The sequence below is a fragment of the Eleutherodactylus coqui genome, chromosome 8, assembly GCF_035609145.1.
Source record: "Eleutherodactylus coqui strain aEleCoq1 chromosome 8, aEleCoq1.hap1, whole genome shotgun sequence".
NCBI classification, from domain to species: Eukaryota; Metazoa; Chordata; class Amphibia; order Anura; family Eleutherodactylidae; genus Eleutherodactylus; species Eleutherodactylus coqui.
In genome coordinates, this window is record NC_089844.1 from 195511834 (window position 1) to 195539151 (window position 27318).

At 46.0% G+C, this 27318-nt stretch overlaps 1 protein-coding gene across 4 annotated transcripts in view; it reads right to left on the minus strand.

The window, feature by feature from the left end:
- The window catches only part of DCTPP1 (dCTP pyrophosphatase 1), a 38847-nt gene extending 12131 nt beyond the window's left edge, over positions 1–26716 (minus strand). The window contains exons 1-2 of one of the 4 annotated variants that reach the window (XM_066577644.1): positions 26677–26698; positions 26389–26470 (exon numbers count right to left, since the gene is read on the minus strand). The gene's annotated coding sequence lies outside the window, so the exon portion shown is untranslated. Of the gene's footprint in view, positions 1–26388; positions 26595–26676 lie in introns of those variants that run through there. The other 3 variants (XM_066577646.1, XM_066577647.1, XM_066577643.1) reach the window with 3 other exon arrangements.
- Positions 26717–27318: the final 602 nt, after the last annotated feature.

Consider the following 27318-nt stretch of genomic DNA (forward strand, 5'->3'; position numbering starts at 1 on the left):
TGTAATGACTTTTAGCTCAAGAGTTTAAAGGACACACACACAATCTAATCATAGTATTTGCTAGACAATGGATGTCTGATCTAATGTTAGTTAAGTACATAGAAGTTACACAAGTTGCACAACCAGCTTCTAAGAGTTAAATCACAGTGTTATGTTATTGCTTGAGTGTTTTCCCAGTCCTCCCATCCTCCACACACAGAATCTTCTTGAACAAAGGGATATCTACTTTCACTTTCAGATTTGGACACATGTTAAAGACAAAGACTTGCTTATACATTGGACTTGAGAGAAGGTGGGCAGGAAGGAGGGGGGATTATATATGATCCGACAAATGAGAATCCTATATGTTACTGATGTAACCTGTTGCACGCCCATTGTGTGTCTGTACAATAAAAGGCCCTGTCTGGCTGTTTCTGGGCAGAGAGCCATTTTGAGCATGAGACTGATACCTCGTGTTTGACTTGGTCAGTGTGCGCATACTGCTTCTACACAATACTCAATTTGGAAGCGACAAAATACCCCAAAAGCCTGCTGGAGAAAATTATAATCCAGTTCAGTGGCGTCTCCTGGGTGGACCGAGTTAAGAGATTTTGATTTCTTTCATTCTGGAAAAATACAGAGATCGGCGGATGGCACGCAGAACTCAGGGGCCCGAAAATCTACAGAACACGGTAAGATTGCTTTATGTAAATCTACCGATGTGATCTGGGTTCTGACTGCTTTTCTGCCTGTTCCTGGTCCAGAGTGATAAATCAATGAAAGGCAGGTAATATAGTTCTTTCTTACTCGGAAAAGACCACCGTTTTAACCTGCTTAAGGGGTATTTTGTATGCTGTGGCTGTTATGTCTGAGACGGTTAAAAATTGTTTATGCAAGACCAAGAGATAAATTCTGTGAGGGTTAATGTGTCGGGAGGGCGGACTTGGCTGTTTAAGTCTGAGGGAACACGCCAGTGACACGTGCTCCTAGGTAAAACTAGTGTGAGGTTAGGAAGATTTATGATACGTATACTTACCATATGATTGAGCGTGTTATGTTCTCATATGTGGAAAGGTATTTACGGGTGAATATAGCCGTGGTGTGACGGCTGATTTCTCCAGAATATTGTTGAAGTTTTGGTCATTGAAAATAATCGTCAGTCTCTGTGTATAGCTAAATGTCCTGTCTAGATCGTGTACAAGGAGTGCTCTTGGGGATTACTAGACGGTGGGTTGTTAAAAAAGGTAGATGAGATATATACCTTGGGTTGATAGAAAGGTGGATATATATATATACCTTGAGCCGTTGTGGGTATTCTCCAGTAATCCCGTCTGTCTGCTATTATAGAAAGAATGTGCAGTGTTGATTATTGGGGGAGGGGTGCTGGTAAGAGAGTGGACTGAAGTTAAGCCACTAAGAGCACTTCTCAATTAACCCTTTCTGTTTACTTTGTCTTTCCCTGTGTTTTATAGAATTAATGCGTATTGTAATCTGAGTGGGAAAGAGGTTATATGGGAAGGATTTGAAGAAAGCAGATTTTACAAGAGAAACACTACTGTGTCTTCGAATAGAATGAATAGAAACTTTGAATAGAATAGAATAAGCAGGTAGCATAGAGTTGAGCAAAGTGAACAAGGACAAAGGTCATAGAGCTTGTGATTTGGTTGCTGATGGGAAAGGATCAGGAAAAGTTGCAGAAAGAAATGTCAGGTCATGGACAGATAAGATAGGCTGTAGAAAGTTTCAGAAGATGAGCAGGAAGCCTAGCAGAAAGAAAGGTGTTTTAGATTGCTAGGAGAAGGTATAACGTAGTCAAGAGATTGAAGAGGGGAAAGCATGTAGGGGGGTATGTGTATTGCTAATGAACAATGTAATGTCTTTGTGTTGACTACAGCCCCTCCCTGTAATGGCGGCCGTGCTTGCAATGTTTACAATCCAACATAGTGTGACTCTGCAGTAAATGTAGTGAGGCCTGCCCCCACCCTGAAGTTACTCCCCCCCCCCCATGTGCTCACTTTCAGGGTGTGTGATGTTACTTCTGGTCCCTCCCCATCCGGGACAGGACCTGGCCCCGCCCCTTCCTCCTCCAGCGGCCATCTTGCCTCACCTGGACGTGCTGCTACTCAGCAGCCATTTTGCCTCACTTGGGAGATTTGTAGCCCCGCCCCTTTCTGCCTCTGGCGGCCATTTTGCTGCATTTGGGAGGCCTATATTCCCCAATGCCACTGTATCCAGTGCTAACATCATGATTGTCTGAAGTAAGGTTTTGTTTGACCAGACTTTGTTACGCTCCAAGATGTGGCCACTTTGGATGTGTGATAAGTTCAGGGAAACAAACCTTTGTGAAGATGCAGCTTGGGACATAGTAGATGACTAAGCTGGTTTATAGTGCATGGAAGATTGGAGTTGATGCATGGGGGGCAGAGGCCGGGAATACATGACAGGGGACGCTCTCTCATGTTCCCAGGGGCTCTGTTTTCCACTGCCCGCTTCTCCAATGCCTACTCAGACAGATGATGTTATGGAAGGCTCCTACAGATGAAATAATTTCCCTATAGTCACCCAGCAAACTTTTTTCACGCAATTTGGTGAAGTAATTTAACTTTTTATGTGAAGAAAGAGGGATTGAATTGCCCAGAGTAGGATGTTAATTCATCCGTATTCTTTAGTTTTTCTTTAAGTCTTTTGTATATTCTAGTGTCAGTCTACACTGAAGCTATAATTATATTCCGACAGGAGAGTAAAAGCTAAACGCTGGCCATACCCTGAAATACTATTACACTGGGTGACGTAAAATTTGAATTGTGTGGCGCCCCCTTGTGTTAAAAAATGCTAACTGCAACCTGAAAGGAAAAAAAAATTTTTTGTAAGGAGATTTTTGCTCAGACTTCGCTGCATACAATGTCACCTTGACCTACAAAGTGCTTGTTTTTGTGCCTCTTGGTTTACTAGTTTGAACGCAATGACTCTTTTTGCATTGAGTATTCCTGTTCAAAAGGGGGGAGGCAGAGGTGATCTGGGTCATAGATGATCTAGGTGTTGTAGATCAGCTATTGGGTTTGAAAAAAAAATAAATAAATGATTTTGTGCTACAAGATTCCGAGCCATGTGAAATAGAACATCAGAACGATTATTTAGTACTAATTCAGTAAGAAACTGCAGGTATGCAAACAGTTATCAGAACCTCTGTTGATAATGCATATGTTGAGCTTTTTGCAGATGGTATCAGGGTGAGGACTGATGACTCCACATCGGATATGCAGTGGTCACACAACAAGATGTCCTAGAAGCAGAAGCTCTGCCTCCGCATGTCACAGTACAAGAAGCGGAATTGGAAGCCCTCACTGAGGCGTGTAGAGTGGCGAGAGGTAAGACCGGCAATCCTTTACACTGACTCCTGGTATGCATTTGGCACAGCTCATGATTACGGCCCAATATGGAAGGCCAGACAGTTTTTTTACCTTAGCAGGACAACCAATTGAGTATGGTGCAGCGGTACAGAGTCGCATGGAGGCCCTACTTCTACCTGACAAAGTTGAGAGTTCGCACCGATTCCTACACTGGAGAGGCGAGAGACGACACCCTCGCTGACAGCGCAGCAAAGGCAGCGGCCCTCAAGCCGTGGAAGAAAGAAGAAAGGTACTGACAGCATGAGTCAGTGGCAAAAAACTTTGGACATTGACAAAAATTTGGACTTTGATATGCTAAAGACTTTTACAGTTACCAGCCAGCAAGGAAGGAAAGAATAAATGGACTAATATGGGAGCAGCAGAAACAGGACAGCGTGTGGTGACCAGTCAACAGCACTTGCCCACCACAGTTCCTGTATCCCATGATGGCCCAGCTGATGGACGGAAAGACCCACCTAGTAAAGCAGTAATGACGACGACGCTTGAAAGAGGTTGGGCGACTTCTAGATTCTCTGTAGCTGCTGCATCATTTGTCCGGTTTAGCATGATCTATGCCATAGGTGAGACAGGGCAGAAGTAAATTTGCCACATCACACTTGCCGGGACCACTCTACCCATTTCAGGGATTGCAAATTGACTACGTTCAGCTCCCACTTGTTGGGAAGTATGAATACGTGCTTGTTGTTGTTGATGTCTTTGCAGGTTGGAGGCCGACCCTGTTACCAAGGCAAACAAGTAGGTAACCGCAAAGAAGCTCATGAACGAGGTAAACTGTGAATATGGGGTACCAGAGGTGATTCAGAGTCAGACAGAGGTATAAACTTCGCAGGTGAATGTAACATGTCATGTCTGCTCTGGGTGTATCCCAGGCCTTTTACATACTGTACCACCTTTAGTGTAGTGGAAAGGTGGAGAGACGTAGTGGCACGCTAAAAAAGTAAGATACTTAAAAATGACGCCACTTTGGAAAGACTGTCATCCAATAGCCTTATACAGTGTTAGATATGAACCCAGGGGGGATTATACATTATCTCCCTATGAGATTGTTTGGGCTAGCCCCAAGGCTAGGTCGTTACTATCCTCAGTGGTTACAATTACAATCTGATGTGTTGACTGAGTATGTGATTTTCGTTGTTAAAGAACTAACCAAAGCCTATGCACAGGTGTTCTCTTCCAGACTCAGAGGCAGACACTGGGACACATATCTTGCAGCCTGGGGATTGGGTGTGCGTCAAGAAGTTCCTCAGGAAGCACCCTCCTGAGCCCCGATTTGATGGCCCCTACCAGGTGCTTCTGACTACTGCCACAGCTGTGAAACTAGCCGAAAGACTTACATGGATCCGTGCTTCATACTGTAAGAAAGCCTCAGATCCGGGAGACCAGTCTTAGTTGTGCCAAGGACATTACTCTGGTTAGGGCTAGTGAGAGAGGAGGGTGGCAACTGGAATCCTTAGTCGGAAGAATATGGGGGTATGGTTACCTTCTAGTATAACTCGTCCAATGCTCAAGTAGCCGCATATTCCTTCGACTATTGTACTGTGGTCCCGTGTCTAGGCGCAAGATCCCACCGCAGGCCAGATTTAGCTCAGTCCAGCTGGTTATATGACTTATATACCGGGGGAATACAATATGTTTGCGCCACTGATAACGTCTGGGGAGAAGACTGCCGTTATTGGGGATTAGTGGGATGTAACACAGGAATAGACTGGTCCTATAAACCGCGAAGTGCCTTAAATAAGAAAGATAAGAGCGGGAAATCCCTAATTAGTCGTATAACCCTCCTTGAGAATAATAAGGACAGCAGGTATTGGAAGGCTGAACTTAGTATGTTGCTTGGTTTTAATGCGGTTTTTACATTAACCATGGGAGATCCAAGCCCGGGGGACGGGGAGACTTATAGTCTGGGGACATACCAGTACGGGAGGACAGATCCCTTAGGGAAGTTTAAAATAAGGGATATGGTAGATGCAGCCGAATGGAAGCCTTCACTTAGTCCCGTGCCCATAATTAACCCCCTCCGCCGTAAGATAAAGACCTTGACGAACATGATGATCATAGCCGACCCTACCTTTTGAGGACACCTTGACAGTAGCGACTGGCTACTCTGACCAGAATCTCTGGTTGGAGTTGATGAGGTACAATGCTAATAGGAGCAACAAGTCTAACTGTTGCGTGTGCGGTAGTGCCCGACTACACTCGGGGATGGTCCCCCTAAATCTCCCTGTAGATGCTGAAGAGTGGTTTATTAGTCTCTTCACGAACATTTCCGCTAATTACACTGTCCGTGAGAAATGGAAGAAGGAATACTCTATAACTACTTAAGTGTTTTGCACCGGAGAGAGTATTACTGACTACCCTGGAAACTACACCTGCCAGGCAAATAGGCAGGGTAGAGGGAGATTTTTGGGGAACTCACCAATATTTCCCTTGTTTAAAAAAGATGAAGAGCCAGTTCCGATAATGCCAAACACATACGCTACCAAAGAAAAGGAGAAATGTACTAGTACTGTGCCTGCCCCGATCTCCTAAGATGGATTGTCAGTGGAATTCCCATTTGCCAAGGGATAGTGCAGAAGACCTTAGGTTCCGGCGAGGGCACACCCTGTGTGGTGTTAACTTGTACAGATAGAGGGTATGGATGCCCGGAAATGAGCCCAGGGAATCCATGGCCTCCCTCTGAGGTGAGGTAGGGATTCCCCCCCTCCTAGGAGTAGGGACTTACGGGCAGTGGGAAAACCCTGACGCAAGGGTGAGGCGACCTGGACGTGTTCACCATTAGGACTATCTCCAGGAGGGACATTGGTGTGGGTGAAGATTAGGGAGTCCCACGCCGTGCGTACCTGTGCACGCTACTAGTATTGTAACATTATACTAGAGCGAGAAGAGAGACCCCTGGTGGTAGTTTTGATCTACACGTATACATTGACATCATAGGATAGCCAAGGGGGGTACCTGACAAGTTTTAAAAATTAGAGATCAAGTTAAAACTAGATTCGAGTCCATTTTCCCGATCATTATGGTAAATAAATGTTGACTGGATTAATTATGTTTATTATAATTAGCAGCGGTTTATAAATTATACTAGAGACGCCTTATAGGGACTAGTCGACCAATAGGACCTACCTCGACTATGACTTTTTTTTTAAAAATAGAGTGACCTTAGATATGACTTTAGCTAAAAAGGGGAGTGTCTGTAAAGATGATAGGGGAGACTTGTTGTACCTACATCCTAGACGACACGTGACCCGCGGGTAAAGACGCAGTTGCCATTAAGAAGCTGACCGCACTAACTAAAAAGAGCTAACTTTTGGGACCAGCACTCGCCATGGATGAGCGGGTGGTAAAGGATCCTGGCACAGACGGGCGTCGCTGTTGTATGTGAACTGATGGTTACCCTTTCTGTTCTAGTCTGCTGTGTTATCCCCTGTGTCAGAGAGACCTGTGAAACTGATGCTGGAAAAGCCGCTCCCACCATGAGTTTGCTGGATGCATCCCCAGAAGGAGTGGACAAGTCCTACACCCCCTTGAAGACTCTAAAACGAACCTTCAACGCGCTCCAGTTATAGGCTCACGCGCAGAAAACTGTGAAAATTAGATAGAGAATTAGAGGATAGACATTTTAAGGGGGGATTGTGATAGACATGATGATTATTTATAAAATGTCTATCGATTAATATAACCCAAATGTATTTTGTTGTTGTAATGACTTTTAGCTCAAGAGTTTAAAGGACACACACACAATCTAATCATAGTATTTGCTAGACAATGGATGTCTGATCTAATGTTAGTTAAGTACATAGAAGTTACACAAGTTGCACAACCAGCTTCTAAGAGTTAAATCACAGTGTTATGTTATTGCTTGAGTGTTTTCCCAGTCCTCCCATCCTCCACACACAGAATCTTCTTGAACAAAGGGATATCTACTTTCACTTTCAGATTTGGACACATGTTAAAGACAAAGACTTGCTTATACATTGGACTTGAGAGAAGGTGGGCAGGAAGGAGGGGGGATTATATATGATCCGACAAATGAGAATCCTATATGTTACTGATGTAACCTGTTGCACGCCCATTGTGTGTCTGTACAATAAAAGGCCCTGTCTGGCTGTTTCTGGGCAGAGAGCCATTTTGAGCATGAGACTGATACCTCGTGTTTGACTTGGTCAGTGTGCGCATACTGCTTCTACACAATACTCAATTTGGAAGCGACAAAATACCCCAAAAGCCTGCTGGAGAAAATTATAATCCAGTTCACTGTGTGCACGGGGGCAATGCTCTAATCTCTATGTCATGTACTGTGGGCACGGGGGCAATGCTCTAATCTCTATGTCATGTACTGTGTGCACGGGGCAATGCTCTAATCTCTATGTCATGTACTGTGTGCACGGGGGCAATGCTCTAATCTCTATGTCATGTACTGTGTGCACGGGGGCAATGCTCTAATAATCTCTATGTCATGTACTGTGTGCACGGGGCAATGCTCTAATAATCTCTATGTCATGTACTGTGTGCACGGGGACAATGCTCTAATCTCTATGTCATGTACTGTGTGCACGGGGGCAATGCTCTAATAATCTCTATGTCATGTACTGTGTGCACGGGGCAATGCTCTAATAATCTCTATGTCATGTACTGTGTGCACGGGGCAATGCTCTAATCTCTATGTCATGTACTGTGTGCACGGGGGCAATGCTCTAATCTCTGTGTCATGTACTGTGTGCACGGGGGCAATGCTCTAATAATCTCTATGTCATGTACTGTGTGCACGGGGCAATGCTCTAATAATCTCTATGTCATGTACTGTGTGCACGGGGGCAATGCTCTAATCTCTATGTCATGTACTGTGGGCACGGGGGCAATGCTCTAATCTCTATGTCATGTACTGTGTGCACGGGGCAATGCTCTAATCTCTATGTCATGTACTGTGTGCACGGGGGCAATGCTCTAATCTCTATGTCATGTACTGTGTGCACGGGGGCAATGCTCTAATCTCTATGTCATGTACTGTGTGCACGGGGGCAATGCTCTAATAATCTCTATGTCATGTACTGTGTGCACGGGGGCAATGCTCTAATCTCTATGTCACGTACTGTGTGCACGGGGCAATGCTCTAATCTCTATGTCATGTACTGTGTGCACGGGGCAATGCTCTAATCTCTATGTCATGTACTGTGTGCACGGGGACAATGCTCTAATCTCTATGTCATGTACTGTGTGCACGGGGGCAATGCTCTAATAAGCTCTATGTCATGTACTGTGTGCACGGGGGCAATGCTCTAATCTCTATGTCATGTACTGTGGGCACGGGGGCAATGCTCTAATCTCTATGTCATGTACTGTGTGCACGGGGCAATGCTCTAATCTCTATGTCATGTACTGTGTGCACGGGGGCAATGCTCTAATCTCTATGTCATGTACTGTGTGCACGGGGGCAATGCTCTAATAAGCTCTATGTCATGTACTGTGTGCACGGGGGCAATGCTCTAATCTCTATGTCATGTACTGTGTGCACGGGGGCAATGCTCTAATCTCTATGTCATGTACTGTGTGCACGGGGCAATGCTCTAATCTCTATGTCATGTACTGTGTGCACGGGGGCAATGCTCTAATCTCTATGTCATGTACTGTGTGCACGGGGGCAATGCTCTAATAAGCTCTATGTCATGTACTGTGTGCACGGGGGCAATGCTCTAATCTCTATGTCATGTACTGTGTGCACGGGGGCAATGCTCTAATCTCTATGTCATGTACTGTGTGCACGGGGCAATGCTCTAATAAGCTCTATGTCATGTACTGTGTGCACGGGGGCAATGCTCTAATAAGCTCTATGTCATGTACTGTGTGCACGGGGGCAATGCTCTAATCTCTATGTCATGTACTGTGTGCACGGGGGCAATGCTCTAATCTCTATGTCATGTACTGTGTGCACGGGGGCAATGCTCTAATCTCTATGTCATGTACTGTGTGCACGGGGCAATGCTCTAATCTCTATGTCATGTACTGTGTGCACGGGGGCAATGCTCTAATCTCTATGTCATGTACTGTGTGCACGGGGCAATGCTCTAATCTCTATGTCATGTACTGTGTGCACGGGGGCAATGCTCTAATCTCTATGTCATGTACTGTGTGCACGGGGGCAATGCTCTAATCTCTATGTCATGTACTGTGTGCACGGGGGCAATGCTCTAATAATCTCTATGTCATGTACTGTGTGCACGGGGCAATGCTCTAATCTCTATGTCATGTACTGTGTGCACCAGGGCAATGCTCTAATCTCTATGTCATGTACTGTGTGCACGGGGCAATGCTCTAATCTCTATGTCATGTACTGTGTGCACGGGGGCAATGCTCTAATAATCTCTATGTCATGTACTGTGTGCACGGGGCAATGCTCTAATCTCTATGTCATGTACTGTGTGCACGGGGGCAATGCTCTAATCTCTATGTCATGTACTGTGTGCACCAAGGCAATGCTCTAATCTCTATGTCATGTACTGTGTGCACGGGGGCAATGCTCTAATAATCTCTATGTCATGTACTGTGTGCACGGGGGCAATGCTCTAATCTCTATGTCATGTACTGTGTGCACGGGGCAATGCTCTAATCTCTATGTCATGTACTGTGTGCACGGGGGCAATGCTCTAATCTCTATGTCATGTACTGTGTGCACGGGGGCAATGCTCTAATCTCTATGTCATGTACTGTGTGCACGGGGGCAATGCTCTAATAATCTCTATGTCATGTACTGTGTGCACGGGGCAATGCTCTAATCTCTATGTCATGTACTGTGTGCACGGGGGCAATGCTCTAATCTCTATGTCATGTACTGTGTGCACCAAGGCAATGCTCTAATCTCTATGTCATGTACTGTGTGCACGGGGCAATGCTCTAATCTCTATGTCATGTACTGTGTGCACGGGGGCAATGCTCTAATCTCTATGTCATGTACTGTGTGCATGGGGAAATGCTCTAATCTCTGTCATGTACTGTGTGCACGGGGGCAATGCTCTAATCTCTATGTCATGTACTGTGTGCACGGGGGCAATGCTCTAATCTCTATGTCATGTACTGTATACACGGGGGCAATGCTCTAATCTCTATGTCATGTACTGTGTGCACCAGGCCAATGCTCTAATCTCTATGTCATGTACTGTGGGCACGGGGGCAATGCTCTAATCTCTATGTCATGTACTGTGTGCACCAGGCCAATGCTCTAATCTCTATGTCATGTACTGTGGGCACGGGGGCAATGCTCTAATCTCTATGTCATGTACTGTGTGCACGGGGGCAATGCTCTAAGCTCTATGTCATGTACTGTGTGCACGGGGGCAATGCTCTAATAATCTCTATGTCATGTACTGTGTGCACGGGGGCAATGCTCTAATCTCTATGTCATGTACTGTATACACGGGGGCAATGCTCTAATCTCTATGTCATGTACTGTGTGCACCAGGCCAATGCTCTAATCTCTATGTCATGTACTGTGGGCACGGGGGCAATGCTCTAATCTCTATGTCATGTACTGTGTGCACGGGGGCAATGCTCTAATAATCTCTATGTCATGTACTGTGTGCACGGGGGCAATGCTCTAATCTCTGTGATGTACTGTGTGCACGGGGGCAATGCTCTAATCTCTATGTCATGTACTGTGTGCACGGGGGCAATGCTCTAATCTCTATGTCATGTACTGTGTGCACCAGGCCAATGCTCTAATCTCTATGTCATGTACTGTGGGCACGGGGGCAATGCTCTAATCTCTATGTCATGTACTGTGTGCACGGGGGCAATGCTCTAATCTCTATGTCATGTACTGTGTGCACGGGGGCAATGCTCTAATAATCTCTATGTCATGTACTGTGTGCACGGGGGCAATGCTCTAATCTCTATGTCATGTACTGTGTGCACGGGGGCAATGCTCTAATCTCTATGTCATGTACTGTGTGCACGGGGGCAATGCTCTAATAATCTCTATGTCATGTACTGTGTGCACGGGGCAATGCTCTAATCTCTATGTCATGTACTGTGTGCACGGGGGCAATGCTCTAATCTCTATGTCATGTACTGTGTGCACCAAGGCAATGCTCTAATCTCTATGTCATGTACTGTGTGCACGGGGCAATGCTCTAATCTCTATGTCATGTACTGTGTGCACGGGGGCAATGCTCTAATCTCTATGTCATGTACTGTGTGCATGGGGAAATGCTCTAATCTCTGTCATGTACTGTGTGCACGGGGGCAATGCTCTAATCTCTATGTCATGTACTGTGTGCACCAGGCCAATGCTCTAATCTCTATGTCATGTACTGTGTGCACGGGGGCAATGCTCTAATCTCTATGTCATGTACTGTGTGCACGGGGGCAATGCTCTAATCTCTATGTCATGTACTGTGTGCACGGGGGCAATGCTCTAATCTCTATGTCATGTACTGTGTGCACCAAGGCAATGCTCTAATCTCTATGTCATGTACTGTGTGCACGGGGCAATGCTCTAATCTCTATGTCATGTACTGTGTGCACCAAGGCAATGCTCTAATCTCTATGTCATGTACTGTGTGCACGGGGGCAATGCTCTAATCTCTATGTCATGTACTGTGGGCACGGGGGCAATGCTCTAATCTCTATGTCATGTACTGTGGGCACGGGGGCAATGCTCTAATCTCTATGTCATGTACTGTGTGCACGGGGGCAATGCTCTAATCTCTATGTCATGTACTGTGTGCACGGGGGCAATGCTCTAATCTCTATGTCATGTACTGTGTGCACGGGGGCAATGCTCTAATAAGCTCTATGTCATGTACTGTGTGCACGGGGACAATGCTCTAATCTCTATGTCATGTACTGTGTGCACGGGGGCAATGCTCTAATCTCTATGTCATGTACTGTGTGCACGGGGGCAATGCTCTAATCTCTATGTCATGTACTGTGTGCACGGGGGCAATGCTCTAATCTCTATGTCATGTACTGTGTGCACGGGGGCAATGCTCTAATAAGCTCTATGTCATGTACTGTGTGCACGGGGGCAATGCTCTAATCTCTATGTCATGTACTGTGTGCACCAAGGCAATGCTCTAATCTCTATGTCATGTACTGTGTGCACGGGGGCAATGCTCTAATAAGCTCTATGTCATGTACTGTGTGCACCAAGGCAATGCTCTAATCTCTATGTCATGTACTGTGTGCACGGGGCCAATGCTCTAATCTCTATGTCATGTACTGTGTGCACGGGGGCAATGCTCTAATCTCTATGTCATGTACTGTGTGCACGGGGGCAATGCTCTAATAATCTCTATGTCATGTACTGTGTGCACGGGGGCAATGCTCTAATCTGTATGTCATGTACTGTGTGCACGGGGGCAATGCTCTAATCTCTGTGATGTACTGTGTGCACGGGGGCAATGCTCTAATCTCTATGTCATGTACTGTGTGCACGGGGGCAATGCTCTAATCTCTATGTCATGTACTGTGTGCACCAAGGCAATGCTCTAATCTCTATGTCATGTACTGTGTGCACGGGGGCAATGCTCTAATCTCTATGTCATGTACTGTGTGCACGGGGGCAATGCTCTAATCTCTATGTCATGTACTGTGGGCACGGGGGCAATGCTCTAATCTCTATGTCATGTACTGTGTGCACCAAGGCAATGCTCTAATCTCTATGTCATGTACTGTGTGCACGGGGGCAATGCTCTAATCTCTATGTCATGTACTGTGTGCACGGGGGCAATGCTCTAATCTCTATGTCATGTACTGTGTGCACGGGGGCAATGCTCTAATCTCTATGTCATGTACTGTGGGCACGGGGGCAATGCTCTAATCTCTATGTCATGTACTGTGGGCACGGGGGCAATGCTCTAATCTCTATGTCATGTACTGTGTGCACGGGGGCAATGCTCTAATAAGCTCTATGTCATGTACTGTGTGCACGGGGACAATGCTCTAATCTCTATGTCATGTACTGTGTGCACGGGGGCAATGCTCTAATAAGCTCTATGTCATGTACTGTGTGCACCAAGGCAATGCTCTAATCTCTATGTCATGTACTGTGTGCACGGGGGCAATGCTCTAATAAGCTCTATGTCATGTACTGTGTGCACCAAGGCAATGCTCTAATCTCTATGTCATGTACTGTGTGCACGGGGGCAATGCTCTAATCTCTATGTCATGTACTGTGTGCACGGGGGCAATGCTCTAATCTCTATGTCATGTACTGTGTGCACGGGGGCAATGCTCTAATAATCTCTATGTCATGTACTGTGTGCACGGGGGCAATGCTCTAATCTCTGTGATGTACAGTGTGCACGGGGGCAATGCTCTAATCTGTATGTCATGTACTGTGTGCACGGGGGCAATGCTCTAATCTCTATGTCATGTACTGTGTGCACCAAGGCAATGCTCTAATCTCTATGTCATGTACTGTGTGCACGGGGGCAATGCTCTAATCTCTATGTCATGTACTGTGTGCACGGGGCAATGCTCTAATCTCTATGTCATGTACTGTGTGCACGGGGGCAATGCTCTAATCTCTATGTCATGTACTGTGTGCACGGGGGCAATGCTCTAATCTCTATGTCATGTACTGTGGGCACGGGGGCAATGCTCTAATCTCTATGTCATGTACTGTGTGCACCAAGGCAATGCTCTAATCTCTATGTCATGTACTGTGTGCACGGGGGCAATGCTCTAATCTCTATGTCATGTACTGTGTGCACCAAGGCAATGCTCTAATCTCTATGTCATGTACTGTGTGCACGGGGCAATGCTCTAATCTCTATGTCATGTACTGTGTGCACGGGGGCAATGCTCTAATCTCTATGTCATGTACTGTGTGCACGGGGCAATGCTCTAATCTCTATGTCATGTACTGTGGGCACGGGGGCAATGCTCTAATCTCTATGTCATGTACTGTGTGCACGGGGCAATGCTCTAATCTCTATGTCATGTACTGTGTGCACCAAGGCAATGCTCTAATCTCTATGTCATGTACTGTGGGCACGGGGGCAATGCTCTAATCTCTATGTCATGTACTGTGGGCACGGGGGCAATGCTCTAATCTCTATGTCATGTACTGTGTGCACGGGGGCAATGCTCTAATAAGCTCTATGTCATGTACTGTGTGCACGGGGACAATGCTCTAATCTCTATGTCATGTACTGTGTGCACGGGGGCAATGCTCTAATAAGCTCTATGTCATGTACTGTGTGCACCAAGGCAATGCTCTAATCTCTATGTCATGTACTGTGTGCACGGGGGCAATGCTCTAATAAGCTCTATGTCATGTACTGTGTGCACCAAGGCAATGCTCTAATCTCTATGTCATGTACTGTGTGCACGGGGGCAATGCTCTAATCTCTTTGTCATGTACTGTGTGCACGGGGGCAATGCTCTAATCTCTATGTCATGTACTGTGTGCACGGGGGCAATGCTCTAATAATCTCTATGTCATGTACTGTGTGCACGGGGGCAATGCTCTAATCTCTGTGATGTACTGTGTGCACGGGGGCAATGCTCTAATCTCTATGTCATGTACTGTGTGCACGGGGGCAATGCTCTAATCTCTATGTCATGTACTGTGTGCACGGGGGCAATGCTCTAGTCTCTATGTCATGTACTGTGGGCACGGGGGCAATGCTCTAATCTCTATGTCATGTACTGTGGGCACGGGGGCAATGCTCTAATCTCTATGTCATGTACTGTGTGCACGGGGGCAATGCTCTAGTCTCTATGTCATGTACTGTGGGCACGGGGGCAATGCTCTAATCTCTATGTCATGTACTGTGGGCATGGGGGCAATGCTCTAATCTCTATGTCATGTACTGTGTGCACGGGGACAATGCTCTAATCTCTATGTCATGTACTGTGTGCACGGGGGCAATGCTCTAATCTCTATGTCATGTACTGTGTGCACGGGGGCAATGCTCTAATCTCTATGTCATGTACTGTGGGCACGGGGGCAATGCTCTAATCTCTATGTCATGTGCTGTGGGCACGGGGGCAATGCTCTAATCTCTATGTCATGTACTGTGTGCACGGGGCAATGCTCTAATCTCTATGTCATGTACTGTGTGCACGGGGCAATGCTCTAATCTCTATGTCATGTACTGTGTGCACGGGGGCAATGCTCTAATAAGCTCTATGTCATGTACTGTGTGCACGGGGGCAATGCTCTAATCTCTATGTCATGTACTGTGTGCACCAAGGCAATGCTCTAATCTCTATGTCATGTACTGTGTGCACGGGGGCAATGCTCTAATCTCTATGTCATGTACTGTGTGCACGGGGCAATGCTCTAATCTCTATGTCATGTACTGTGTGCACGGGGCAATGCTCTAATCTCTATGTCATGTACTGTGTGCACGGGGCCAATGCTCTAATCTCTATGTCATGTACTGTGTGCACGGGGGCAATGCTCTAATCTCTATGTCATGTACTGTGTGCACGGGGGCAATGCTCTAATAATCTCTATGTCATGTACTGTGTGCACGGGGGCAATGCTCTAATAATCTCTATGTCATGTACTGTGTGCACGGGGGCAATGCTCTAATCTCTGTGATGTACTGTGTGCACGGGGGCAATGCTCTAATCTCTATGTCATGTACTGTGTGCACGGGGGCAATGCTCTAATCTCTATGTCATGTACTGTGTGCACCAAGGCAATGCTCTAATCTCTATGTCATGTACTGTGTGCACGGGGGCAATGCTCTAATCTCTATGTCATGTACTGTGTGCACGGGGGCAATGCTCTAATCTCTATGTCATGTACTGTGGGCACGGGGGCAATGCTCTAATCTCTATGTCATGTACTGTGTGCACGGGGCAATGCTCTAATCTCTATGTCATGTACTGTGTGCACCAAGGCAATGCTCTAATCTCTATGTCATGTACTGTGTGCACGGGGGCAATGCTCTAATCTCTATGTCATGTACTGTGTGCACCAAGGCAATGCTCTAATCTCTATGTCATGTACTGTGTGCACGGGGCAATGCTCTAATCTCTATGTCATGTACTGTGTGCACGGGGGCAATGCTCTAATAAGCTCTATGTCATGTACTGTGTGCACGGGGACGATGCTCTAATCTCTATGTCATGTACTGTGTGCACGGGGGCAATGCTCTAATAAGCTCTATGTCATGTACTGTGTGCACCAAGGCAATGCTCTAATCTCTATGTCATGTACTGTGTGCACGGGGGCAATGCTCTAATAAGCTCTATGTCATGTACTGTGTGCACCAAGGCAATGCTCTAATCTCTATGTCATGTACTGTGTGCACGGGGACAATGCTCTAATCTCTATGTCATGTACTGTGTGCACGGGGGCAATGCTCTAATCTCTATGTCATGTACTGTGTGCACGGGGGCAATGCTCTAATAATCTCTATGTCATGTACTGTGTGCACGGGGGCAATGCTCTAATCTCTGTGATGTACTGTGTGCACGGGGGCAATGCTCTAATCTCTATGTCATGTACTGTGTGCACGGGGGCAATGCTCTAATCTCTATGTCATGTACTGTGTGCACCAAGGCAATGCTCTAGTCTCTATGTCATGTACTGTGGGCACGGGGGCAATGCTCTAATCTCTATGTCATGTACTGTGGGCACGGGGGCAATGCTCTAATCTCTATGTCATGTACTGTGTGCACGGGGGCAATGCTCTAGTCTCTATGTCATGTACTGTGGGCACGGGGGCAATGCTCTAATCTCTATGTCATGTACTGTGGGCATGGGGGCAATGCTCTAATCTCTATGTCATGTACTGTGTGCACGGGGACAATGCTCTAATCTCTATGTCATGTACTGTGTGCACGGGGGCAATGCTCTAATCTCTATGTCATGTACTGTGTGCACGGGGGCAATGCTCTAATCTCTATGTCATGTACTGTGGGCACGGGGGCAATGCTCTAATCTCTATGTCATGTGCTGTGGGCACGGGGGCAATGCTCTAATCTCTATGTCATGTACTGTGTGCACGGGGCAATGCTCTAATCTCTATGTCATGTACTGTGTGCACGGGGGCAATGCTCTAATAATCTCTATGTCATGTACTGTGTGCACGGGGGCAATGCTCTAATCTCTATGTCATGTACTGTGTGCACGGGGCAATGCTCTAATCTCTATGTCATGTACTGTGTGCACGGGGCAATGCTCTAATCTCTATGTCATGTACTGTGTGCACGGGGCAATGCTCTAATCTCTATGTCATGTACTGTGTGCACGGGGCAATGCTCTAATCTCTATGTCATGTACTGTGTGCACGGGGGCAATGCTCTAAGCTCTATGTCATGTACTGTGTGCACGGGGGCAATGCTCTAAGCTCTATGTCATGTACTGTGTGCACGGGGCAATGCTCTAATCTCTATGTCATGTACTGTGTGCACGGGGGCAATGCTCTAATCTCTATGTCATGTACTGTGTGCACGGGGGCAATGCTCTAATCTCTATGTCATGTACTGTGTGCACGGGGGCAATGCTCTAATCTCTATGTCATGTACTGTGTGCATGGGGGCAATGCTCTAATAATCTCTATGTCATGTACTGTGTGCACGGGGGCAATGCTCTAATCTCTATGTCATGTACTGTGTGCACGGGGCAATGCTCTAATCTCTATGTCATGTACTGTGTGCATGGGGGCAATGCTCTAATCTCTATGTCATGTACTGTGTGCACGGGGGCAATGCTCTAATCTCTATGTCATGTACTGTGTGCACGGGGGCAATGCTCTAATCTCTATGTCATGTACTGTATGCACGGGGGCAATGCTCTAATAATCTCTATGTCATGTACTGTGTGTACGGGGGCAATGCTCTAATCTCTATGTCATGTACTGTGTGCACCAAGGCAATGCTCTAATCTCTATGTCATATACTGTGTGCACGGGGCAATGCTCTAATCTCTATGTCATGTACTGTGTGCACGGGGGCAATGCTCTAATCTCTATGTCATGTACTGTGTGCATGGGGAAATGCTCTAATCTCTATGTCATGTACTGTGTGCACGGGGGCAATGCTCTAATCTCTATGTCATGTACTGTGTGCACGGGGCAATGCTCTAATAAGCTCTATGTCATGTACTGTGTGCACGGGGCAATGCTCTAATCTCTATGTCATGTACTGTGTGCACGGGGGCAATGCTCTAATCTCTATGTCATGTACTGTGTGCACGGGGGCAATGCTCTAATCTCTATGTCATGTACTGTGGGCACGGGGGCAATGCTCTAATCTCTATGTCATGTACTGTGTGCACGGGGGCAATGCTCTAATCTCTATGTCATGTACTGTGTGCACGGGGCAATGCTCTAATCTCTATGTCATGTACTGTGTGCACGGGGGCAATGCTCTAATCTCTATGTCATGTACTGTGTGCACGGGGCAATGCTCTAATCTCTATGTCATGTACTGTGGGCACGGGGGCAATGCTCTAATCTCTATGTCATGTACTGTGTGCACGGGGGCAATGCTCTAATAAGCTCTATGTCATGTACTGTGTGCACGGGGACAATGCTCTAATCTCTATGTCATGTACTGTGTGCACGGGGGCAATGCTCTAATCTTTATGTCATGTACTGTGTGCACGGGGGCAATGCTCTAATAAGCTCTATGTCATGTACTGTGTGCACCAAGGCAATGCTCTAATCTCTATGTCATGTACTGTGTGCACGGGGGCAATGCTCTAATAAGCTCTATGTCATGTACTGTGTGCACCAAGGCAATGCTCTAATCTCTATGTCATGTACTGTGTGCACGGGGGCAATGCTCTAATCTCTATGTCATGTACTGTGTGCACGGGGGCAATGCTCTAATCTCTATGTCATGTACTGTGTGCACGGGGGCAATGCTCTAATAATCTCTATGTCATGTACTGTGTGCACAGGGGCAATGCTCTAATCTCTATGTCATGTACTGTGTGCACGGGGGCAATGCTCTAATCTCTATGTCATGTACTGTGTGCACGGGGGCAATGCTCTAATCTTTATGTCATGTACTGTGTGCACGGGGGCAATGCTCTAATAAGCTCTATGTCATGTACTGTGTGCACCAAGGCAATGCTCTAATCTCTATGTCATGTACTGTGTGCACGGGGGCAATGCTCTAATAAGCTCTATGTCATGTACTGTGTGCACCAAGGCAATGCTCTAATCTCTATGTCATGTACTGTGTGCACGGGGGCAATGCTCTAATCTCTATGTCATGTACTGTGTGCACGGGGGCAATGCTCTAATCTCTATGTCATGTACTGTGTGCACGGGGGCAATGCTCTAATAATCTCTATGTCATGTACTGTGTGCACGGGGGCAATGCTCTAATCTCTGTGATGTACTGTGTGCACGGGGGCAATGCTCTAATCTCTATGTCATGTACTGTGTGCACGGGGGCAATGCTCTAATCTCTATGTCATGTACTGTGTGCACGGGGGCAATGCTCTAATCTCTATGTCACGTACTGTGTGCACGGGGGCAATGCTCTAATCTCTATGTCATGTACTGTGTGCACGGGGGAAATGCTCTAATAATCTCTATGTCATGTACTGTGGGCACGGGGGCAATGCTCTAATAATCTCTATGTCATGTACTGTGTGCACCAAGGCAATGCTCTAATCTCTATGTCATGTACTGTGTGCACGGGGGCAATGCTCTAATAAGCTCTATGTCATGTACTGTGTGCACGGGGCAATGCTCTAATCTCTATGTCATGTACTGTGTGCACGGGGGCAATGCTCTAATCTCTATGTCATGTACTGTGTGCACCAGGCCAATGCTCTAAGCTCTATGTCATGTACTGTGTGCACGGGGCAATGCTCTAATAAGCTCTATGTCATGTGATAGACATGATAATTAGTCAGTGTAAAATGTCTATTGATTTGTACTAAACTAGATGTATTACGCAGCTATAGTGACTTTAACTCTTAGAGTCTAATGACTGCATAATTTCATTATAGTAATTGCTGGACAATGGCATGGTGAAAAGATGTGTGTGTGGTATAATGTTGACTTTGCACACAGTTCCACAGCAGCCTCTTAAAGAGTTAAGTCACATTCCAATACTGAAGAAGCCCCCTCACCCACTCTCCAGCTTCTCAAACAAAGATGCTTTCAGTTTTGAGCACATGTGATGGAACAAAGGACTGGCTGAGGGTGAAGTCACACGAACGTATATCGGCTCGGTTTTCACGCCAAGCCGATATACATTGTCCTCGTGTGCAGGGGGGGGGAGGATGGAAGAGCCAAGTGCAGGAACTGTGCTCCCGCCCCCCTCTCTGCCTCCTCTCCGCCCCTCTGCACTTTTTGCAATGGGGAAAGGTGGGATGGGGCGGGGCTAATTCTCTGAACTTAGCCCCGCCCCCGCCCCGCCTTTTCCCATTACAAATAGTGCAGAGGGGCGGAGAGGAGGCGGAGAGGGGGCCGGGAGCTCGGTTCCTGCTCCTGGCTCTTCCATCCTCCCCCCCTGCACACGAGCACAACGTATATCGGCTCAGCGTAAAAACCGAGCCGATATACGTTCGTGTGACTTCACCCTTACACAGTGGACTTTAGAGAGGGGTGGGGGATTCTATATGATCCAACAAATAAGAATCCTATATGTTACTGATGTAATCTGTTGCACGCCCATAAAAGGGCGGTTATCATGTGTTACAATAAAAGCCTGAGGCTCTACACATTTGTGAAGAGACTCTCCCAGCTTAGACCGGCACTTGTGTCTGATCTGGTCGATGATGTGTGCACACTAGAGATGAGCGAACGTACTCGGTAAGGGCGATTTCGCAATCGAGCACCGCGATTTTCAAGTACTTCACTTACTCGGGTGAAAAGTACTTGGGTGCGCTGTGGGTGAGCGGGGGGTTGCAGTGGGGAGTGGGGGGGAGAGGGAGAGAGAGAGGGCTCCCCCCTGTTCCCCGCTGCTACCCCCAAATCCCCTCTGCAACCCCCCGCCCCACAGCGCACCCGAGTACTTTTCACCCGAGTAGTGAAGTACTCGAAAATCGCGGTGCTCGATTGCGAAATCGCCCTTACCGAGTACGTTCGCTCATCTCTAGTGCACACTATACAATTTGGGAGCTACAGAATACCCCGAAACCTGCTGGAGGAAAATATGATCCAGCTCAATTGGAGTCCCTGGGTGAGCCAGAGTAGATTTCTTTTGATTTCTTTCATTCTGGAACAATACAGAGATCGGCAGATAACACGTAGAACTCAGGGGCCCGAAAATCTACAGAACACGGTAAGATTGCTTTATCTACCTGTGTCAAGCTGATTTCTAACTGTTAATCTGCCTATGTCTAATCCAGAGTGATAAATCAATGAAAGGCAGGTAATATAGTCCTTTCTTCTCGGAAAAAAAACACCGTTTTCACCTGCCTAAGGGGTATTCTGTATGCTGGGTATGTTATGGCTGAGATGGTTAAAGATTGTGTATACAAGACCAAGAGATAAATTCTGTGAGGGTTAATGTGTCAGAAGGGCGGACTTGGCTGTTTAAGTCTGAGGGAGCGCGCCAGAGGGACACTTACTCCTAGGTAACTAGTGAGGTCAGGAAAATTTATGATACGCGTATGCACTTGTATGATTGAGCGTGTTATGTGCTCTCATATGTGAAAGGATACGCAGGGTTTAAAAAAGGTGTATTTACCTGTATGATTGAGCGTGTTATGTTCTCATATGTGGAAAGGTATATACGCGGAGAATTATAGGCTCTAGAGCTCTTGGTCATTGAATATAATCATCAGTCTTTGTGTGTTTCAGAGGTCTTGTTTAAACAATGCAGTGTTTATTATTGGGGGAGGGTAGAGTGGGCTGAAGTTAAGCCACTGAAAACATTTCCCAGTTAACCCGTTTGTTCCCTTTGCCTATAGTGTTAATGCGCATTGTGATTTACGAGGGATATAAGAAGAGATGGGTGGAATTTGGTAAAGGAGTTTTACTGTGTCCAGAAATTTCAAATAGGATAGAATAAGCAGGCGGAATAGAATGAGGGATCAGTGCAGGATGTTTTGGAATATGCAAAACATGTAGAAATGTTTTACAAGAAAAGGATCAGGAAAAGTTGCAGAAAGAAATGTCGGGTTATGGACAGATAAGCAGAAAGAAAGGTGTATTAGATTGCTAGGAGAAGGTATAATGTAGGAAAGAGATCCAAGATGAGAAAGTGTAGTGGGGGATGTGTATTGCCTGTATCGTGCCTTTGTGTTGACTACAGCCCCTCCCTATAATGGCGGCCGCACTTGCAATGTTTAAAACCCCACATAGTGTGACTCTGCAGCAAGTGTGGTGAGCCCTGCCCCCACCCTGAAATTACTCCCCCCCCCCCCCCCATGTGCTCACTTTCAGGGTGTGTGATGTTACTTCCGGCCATTCCAATCCGGGATAGGACTAAGCCCTGCCCCTTCCTCCAGCAGCCATCTTGCCTCACCTGGGAGATTTGTAGCCCCGCCCCTTTCTGCCTCTGGCGGCCATTTTGCTGCACTTGGGAGGCCTACATTCTCCAATGCCACTGTATCCAGTGCTAACATCATGATTGTCTGATGTAAGCTTTTGTTTGACCAGACTTTGTTACACTCCAAAATGTGGCCACTTTGGATGTGTGATAAGTTCAGGGAAACAAACCTTTGTGAAGATGCAGCTTGGGACATAGTAGATGACTAAGCTAGTTTATAGTGTATGGAAGATTGGAGTTGATGCATGGGGGACAGAGGCCAGGGACCCATGAAAGGGGACGCCTTCTCATGGTGTGTTCCCAGGGGCTCTGTTTTCCACTGCCTGCTTCTCCAATAGATGCTCAGACAGATGAATTTGATGAAGTAATTTTAGTTGTTCTGTGAGAAAGAGGGACGAATTGCCCAGAGCAGGATGTCAATTCATCCGTATTCTTTAGTTTTTTCCTTAAGTCTTTTGTATATTCTTGTGTCAGTCTACACTGAAGCTATCATTATATTCCGACAGGAGAGTGAAAGTTAACCATTGACGTTGCCTGAAATACTTTTACACTGGGTGATTGTAAATTTTGCTTGTGTTGCACCCCCTTGTGTTAAAAAAATGCTAACTGTGACATGAAGAGGGGGGAAAAAAAAAAAATCTAAAGGAGATTTTTGCTCAGGCTTCACTGCATACAATGTCACCTTGATCTACAAAGTGCTTGTTTTTGTGCCTCTTGGTTTCCTTTTTCAACGTTGTACTAGTTTGAACGCGATTACTCTTTTTCCATTGAGTATTCCGGTTCAAAAGGGGAAGCATTGTTGATCTGAGTCATAGATGATCTAGGTGTTGTAGATCAGCTATTGGATTTAAAAAAAATAAATAAATAAATGAAATAAGATAAAAAGGAAATAAATGATTTTGTGCTACAAGATTCTGAGCCATGTGAAATAGAACATCAACACGATTATTTAGTACTAATACAGTAAGAAACTGCAGGTATGCAAACAGTTACCGAAACCTCTGTTGATGATGCATATGTTGAGCTTTTTGCAGATGGTACCAGGGTGAGGATTGATGACTCCACATCGGATATGCAGTGGTCACACAACAAGATATCCTAGAAGCAGAGGCTCTGCCTCCGCATGTCTCAGCACAAAAAGCGGAACTGAAGGCCCTCACTGAGGCGAGTAGAGTGGTGAAAGGTAAGACGGCAACCCTTTACACTGACTCCTGGTATGCATTTGGCATAGCTCATGATTACGGCCCAATATGGAAGGCCAGATAGTTTTTTACTTTAGCAGGACAACCAATTGAGAATGGTGCAGCGGTGCAGAGTTTCATGGAGGCCCTACTTCTACCTGACAAAGTTGAGAGTTCGCACCAATTCCCACCCTCACTGACAGCACAGCAAAGGCAGCGGCCCTCAAGCCGTGGAAGAAAGAAGAAAGATATTGACAGCATGAGTCAGTGGTAAAAACTTTGGACATTGACAAAATTTGGACTTTGATATGCTAAAGACTTTACAGTTACAAGCCAGCAAGGAAGGAAAGGATAAATGGACTAATATGGGAGCAGCAGAAACAGGACAGCGTATGGTGAACAGTCAGCAGCACTTGCCCACCACAGTTCCTGTATCCCATGATGGCCCAGCTGATGGACGGAAAGACCCACCTAGTAAAGCAGTAATGACGTCGACGCTTGAAAGAAGACGGGCGACTTCTGGGTTCTCTGTAGCTGCTGCATCATTTGTCCAGTTTAGCATGATCTATGCCATGGGTGAGACAGGGCAGAAGTAAATTTGCCACATCACACTTGCCGGGACCACTCTACCCATTTCAGGGATTGCAAATTGATTACGTTCAGCTCTCACTTGTTGGGAAGTATGAATATGTGCTTGTTGTTGTTGATGTCTTTGCAGGTTGGAGGCTGACCCTGTTACCAAGGCAAACAAGTAGGTAACCGCAAAGAAGCTCATGAACGAGGTAAACTGTGAATATGGGGTGCCAGAAGGGATTCAGAGTCAGACAGAGGTACAAGCTTCACAGGTGAATGTAACATGTCATGTCTGCTCTGGGTGTATCCCAGGCCTTTTACATACTCTACCACCTTTAGAGTAGTGGAAAGGTGGAGAGACGTAGTGGCACGCTAAAAAGCAAGATACTTAAAATGACGCCACTTTGAAAAGACTGTCATCCAATAGCCCTATTCAGTGTTAGATATGAACACAGGGGGGATCATGCATTATCTCCCTACGAGATTGTTTGGGCTAGCCCCAAGGCTAGGTTGTTACTATCCTCAGTAGTTACAATTACAATCTGATGTGTTGACTAAGTATGTGATTTCCGTTGTTAAAGCACTAACCAAAGCCTATGCATAGGTGTTCTCTTCCAGACTCAGAGGCAGACACTGGGACACATATCTTGCAGCCTGGGGATTGGGTGTGTGTCAAGAAGTTCCTCAGGAAACACCCTCTTGAGCCCCGATTTGATGGTCCCTACCAGGTGCTTCTGACTACTGCCACAGCTGTGAAACTAGCCGAAAGACTTACATGGATCCATGCTTCATACTGTAAGAAAGCCTCAGATCCGGGAGACCAGTCTTAGTTGTGCCAAGGACATTACTCTGGTTAGGGCTAGTGAGAGAGGAGGGTGGCAACTGGAATTCTTAGTCGGAAGAATATGAGGGTATGGTTACCTTCTGGTATAACTTGTCCAACACTTAAGTAGCTGCATATTCTTTCGACTATTGTACTGTGGTCCCGTGTCTAGGCGCAAGATCCCACCGCGGACCAGATTTAGCCCAGTCCAGCTGGTTATATGACTTATATACCCGGGGAATACAATATGTTTGCGCCACTGATAATGTCTCGGGAGAAGACTGCCGTTATTGGGGATTAGTGGGATGGAACGCAGGAACAGACTAGTCCTATAAACCACGAAGTGCCTTAAATAAGAAAGATAAGAGCGGTAAATCCCTAATTAGTCGTATAACCCTCCTTGAGAATAATAAGGACAGCAGGTATTGAAAGGCTGAACTTAGTATGTTGCTTGGTTTTAATGCGGTTTTTACATTAACCATGGGAGATCCAAGCCCGGGGGACGGGGGGACTTACAGTCTGGGGACATACAGGTACGGGAGGACAGATCCCTTAGGGAAGTTTAAAATAAGGGATATGGTAGATGCACCCGAATGGAAGCCTTCACTTAGTCCCGTGCCCATAATTAACCCCCTCCGCCGTAAGATAAAGACCTTGACGAACATGATGATCATAGCCGACCCTACCTTTGAGGACACCTTGACAGTAGCGACTGGCTACTCTGACCAGAATCGCTGGTTGGAGTTGATGAGGTACAATGCTAACAGGAGCAACAAGTCTAACTGTTGCGTGTGCGGTAGTGCCCGACTACACTCGGGGATGGTCCCCCTAAATCTCCCTGTAGATGCCGAAGAGTGTTTCCTTAGTTTAGTCGTTAGCACTTCCACCAATTACACGGAGACGTGGAAAAAGGAATACTCTATAACTACTTAAGTGTTTTGCACCGGAGAGAGTATTACTGACTACCCTGGAAACTACAAAAAAAGAAATATGGGCTCACCTCACCAGCAGTATCTTTCAGTGTTGCAGGGAGATCTGAAATTCAACAGGAGCTCCGTCCTCAAGCAGCCGACGGCAAACGGCTAAATTCCATATAAACAAAAATAGGAGTGGAGAGGAGCTGCTACCGTTAAAAAAATGTCATTCTTTATTGAATAAAAAAAGCATACAGCTCACAGGTTCGCGCTGAACGCGTTTCGGCTATAGTAACCTTTGTCAACAGCTATGAGGTATGGACTACACAAGACATTTATAGACAAAATACAAATTAAAATCAAAGAAGCAATACCTGTGTGTGCTAGCTTGTCAGGAGGAGAGATGGCTGAGGAATGGTGTGGAGGGGGTGTTCAGGAGTTAATTGCACCACATGTTGTAACTAGCATACAGAGATTTGTTGCAAAAGAGTTTAAAACAGACAGACAGAGGAACAAGTATGTATGTGGATATCTGGAAAGTAGTATTTGAATACATCAATACAATGATAAATAAGTGAAAATTCTAAAGGGAAAAGGAATCTGGAAAGCAAAAATTCCAAAGTAAAAGTCCAAGAAGAAAAAAACAAAAAAACAAAAACTGGAATACATGCTCTTAGATCTCCTAGATATATAGTTGCATAAGCTATCTCTGCATAGTAATAAAACGATTGCAGGGTATATAAGTTCACCAAAATCTACACAGCAGAAAAAAATTAAAAATTAAAAAAAATTAAAAAAAAAAATTTTTTTCTCTTTTGTTCTCTCTCCTTTCCTCTGAATGCATACTCCCAGATCTCATAGATATAATTACATAAATTATCTCTGCATAGTAGTAAAACAATTGCAGGATATATGAGTTCACCAAAAATTTACAGAGCAGAAGTGAGGAAGCAGAAAAAAAAAATTAAATTTTTTTTTTGTTTTTTAACCCCTTAACGACCAGCCCATAGTGTTTT